Source organism: Bos mutus, chromosome 18, assembly GCF_027580195.1.
Source record: "Bos mutus isolate GX-2022 chromosome 18, NWIPB_WYAK_1.1, whole genome shotgun sequence".
Lineage (NCBI taxonomy): Eukaryota > Metazoa > Chordata > Mammalia > Artiodactyla > Bovidae > Bos > Bos mutus.
In genome coordinates, this window is record NC_091634.1 from 10,998,719 (window position 1) to 11,002,849 (window position 4,131).

The window sequence follows — 4,131 nt, forward strand, 5'->3', positions numbered from 1 at the left end:
ATTTCTGCCATGAATCAGGTACAATAATACAAAACACACTGGTTATAAAAGGACAGTTGGAACAAGTTCAGCTTATCTTCTCAAATGGCTATAGCTCTCCTCTACCACCCAGGTATATTTTAGCTTAAAAGAAAGGGCCTTACAGGACATGGAAGCAACCTAGATGTCCATCAGCAGATGAATGGATAAGAAAGCTGTTGTACATATACACAATGGAGTATTACTCAGCCATGAAAAAGAATACATTTGAATCAGTTCTAATGAGGTGGATGAAACTGGAGCCTATTATACAGAGTGAAGTAAGCCAGAAAGAAAAACACCAATACAGTATACTAACGCATATATACGGAATTTGGAAAGATGGTAACGATAACCCTGTATGCGAGATAGCAAAAGAGACACAGATGTATAGAACAGTCTTTTGGACTCTATGGGAGAGGGAGAGGGTGGGATGATTTGGGGGAATGACACTGAAACATGTATAATATCATATAAGAAACAAATCACCAGTCCAGGTTCAATACAGGATGCTTGGGGCTGGTGCACTGGGATGACCCGGAGGGATGGTACGGGGAGGGAGGTGGGAGGGGGAACACGTGTACACCCATGGCAGATTCATGTTGATGTGTGGCAGAACCAATACAATATTGTAAAGTAATTAGCCTCTAATTAAAATAAATAGATTTAAAATTAAAAAATAAGAAAGGGCCTTAAAAAAATTTATATCAGGGACTTTCCAGTGGAAAAGAATGGACTTTCCAGTGCATAAGAATCCACCTGCCAATGCAGGGGACACGGGGTCAATCTCTGGTACGGGAAAATTCCACATGCCACAGAGCAGCTAAGCCCGTACACCACAACCACTGAAGCCCCGGCGCTCTGGAGCCTGTGCTCTGCAACAAGAGAAGCCACCGCAATGAGAAGCCAAGCATTGCAACTAGAGAAAGCCCATGAGCAGCAATAAAGACTGAGCACAGCCAAAAATAAACCAATTAATAATAATAATAATAAAAGAATCTGTGCTTTCACTGCAGAGAGTGTGGGTTCAATCCCTGGTCAGGGAACTAAAATCCCATGTTTGTGCGTTCTCAGTACCTCAGTCGTTTCTGACTCTTTGTGACCCCATGGACTGTAGCCCACCAGGCTCCTCTGTCCATGGGATTCCCCAGGTGAGAATACTGGAGTGGGTTGCCATTTTCTCCTCCAGGAGACATTCCCAATCCAGGGATCGAAACCAAGTCTCCTGCATTGCAGGCAGATTCTTTACTGTCTGAGCCACCAGGGAAGCCCTAAATCCCACATGGTGGTGCTGGTTTAGTCACTAAGTCATGTCTGACTCTTTCAACCCCACGGACTGTAGCCCACCAGGCCTGGGATTTAGGGCTTCCCTGGTGGCTCAGACCACCTTGAAAGTGAAAGTTGCCCAGCTATGTCCAACTCTTTGCGACCCCATGGACTATACAGTCCATGGAATTCTCCAGGCAAGAATACTGGAGTGGGTTGCCATTTCCTTCTCCAGGGGATTCTCCAGGAATCGAACCAGCGTCTCCTGCATTGCAGGCAGATTCCCACGTGTTCTGTGGCAAAAGGGGGGAAAAAAAAGGAAGGAAAGAAAGAAAGTGGTTATCTCTGGGAGAGGAAGAGGTCTAGATCTGGAAAGGAAGAGACAATGTGAAATTTTATATTCTTCTCTCAACTGGCCACTACAGATGGAGATGCGGAAGAACTGATTTGGGTAAGAATTTTCACCTTTTGTTGGCTCCTGCCAGATTTTTTAAGGATCCTGTCTACAGGTTCTATGTGGGATTTAAAGTAGATAGTATAGCTCCAATATTTACCGGAATTTGGCAAGGTTTTCTTATTAATTTTTAATTTTTGTTTCCCCTTAGCTATTTAAGGGTATACTGTAGCGTTTACCAGGAAATCCCAGAGCCTTGTCAACTCTAGGAGAAACCATGTGTCAAGACAGGAAGTGGCAGCTGGAGAGCCAGAGAAAAGGGGAAATGCAGTGAGAGGGTTAGAATGAGGAAGAGGAGGGTATGAAGGAGATGGGGTAGGAGGCAGAGGGAAAGAGGAAATGAGTGCAGTGGGGTGAAGGGGGTGAAGAGCCTTCTGATGACTTTTTATATCTTTCAATCATTTATTTGCCTCTGTCAATTTAGAGATTGTTGTCATTCAAGCTAAGTCATGTCCAACTCTTTGCGACCCCATGGACTCTAGCCCGCCAGATTCCTCTGTCCATGGGATTTCCTAGGCAAGAATACTGGAGTGGGTTGCCATTTCCTTCTCCAGAGGATCTTCCTGACCCAGGGATCGAACCCAGGTCTCCTGTGTTGGCAGGAGGATTCTTTATCACTGAACCACCTGGGAAGCCCTTGAATCTTGATTAGGCAAAGTCAGTCGAGATAATCCATCACCTTGCCACAGATCGGCTGATGGGACATGACAGAGTCTGCTTGACGATGGGGTTCCTGACAAGACAGAGATGGGAAGCCCCCTCTTCCAGCTTTGGATGTGGTTGTACGAGGAAATGATGATGGAGCTCTGGCCATCATTGTGCAAACACCAACATACTGAGGACAGCAGGGCAGCAAGGTAGGTCCCCAGTGACTTGTGGGAACTGCTGAATTAATGGCCCCTGGGTATCTCCATCTCCATTCTTTCTGCTTTGTTGTATTATATTAGATATTCCTTACTGCTCTTGAGAATCCCTTGGACAGCAAGGAGATCAAACCAGTCAGTCCTAAAGGAAATCAACCCTGAATACTCACTGGAAGGACTGATGCTGAAGCTGAAGCTCCAATGCTTTGGCCACCTGATGCGAAGAGCCGACTCATTGGAAAAACACCCTGATGCTGGGAAAGACTGAGGGCAGGAGAAGAAGGGGGTGACAGAGGATGAGATGGTTGGATGGCATCACAGATTCAATGGACGTGACTTGGGCAAACTCTGGGAGATGGTGAGGGACAGGGGGCCTGGCGCGCTGCAGTCCATGGGGTGGCAGAGTCAGACACAACTTGGCAACTGAACCACAACTGCTCCTACTCTAGCATCTTTGCCGTTCCTTCTGCTGGAATTCCTCCCACTCGCTCTCCAGACCGCTGCGTGGCCCTCTCTGTCAGCCCCTTTCAGGTCTTTATTCAGATGACGCTCTAAATCTCCCTGCATAACAGTGCACCCCAGAACTTCCCTGGTGGTTCAGTGGCTAAGATTCCGAGCTCCCATTGCAGGGGGCCTGGGTTCCCTAGTCAGGGAACTAGATCCCAAATACTGCAACTATGAGTTAATATGCTGCAACGAAAAGAACCTGTGTGCTCCAAGGAAGACTGAAGATCCTGTGCGCCGCCACTAAGACCCTGCATGGCCAAATCAATAATAAATATAAAATATAAATGCAATTTTTTAGAAAGTGCACCCCTTTGGCAGCATCCCCACTTCTCTTCCCAAACTGTGTTCTCCAGATTACTCATTACGGTCTGGAATATCATGAAGTGCAGTGTTAGTACCTCGGTCTTTGCGACTCCATGGACTGTAGATCACCAGGATCCTCTGTCCATGGGATTTTTCAGGCAGGAATACTGGAGTGGGTTGAGATTTTCTTCTCCAGGGGATCTTCCCGACCCAGGGATCGAATCCGGGTCTCCTGTCTTGCAGGTGGATTCTTTACCATCTGAGCCACCAGGGAAACCCAGATGAGAGGTTTATTATCTTCCTCTCCCATAAAACATGAACTTCCTGAGAGCAGGAGATTTTGTTTACTCAATGTCCCCCATGTCTACAACTGTGCTCGATGTATATAGTGATCAATACATTTTTGTTAAATGAATCGTTTCCGTTCTTCTCATTGGACTTTCTATTACTTTCAGCTGTGAGCAAATGTTCCTGGAATTCTGCCTGCGGTGAGAGCCTCGATTTTATTATACCTCTCTGCTCCGTCCTTTGGATCCAAAGCTTGCTCTAAAATGATGCTCATTCCACATTGAGCATGTGATCTCAAGGCTCCCAGACCTTGTCATCTGAATCCCCAGGGTATAGAGACCACATCGGGGGGCCCACTTGAGGCTGCAGTGTCAGTAAAAGGAAGTCCAAACCACTAGGCACTGTGCAATGCGATTCATTCAGCTTTGGTGA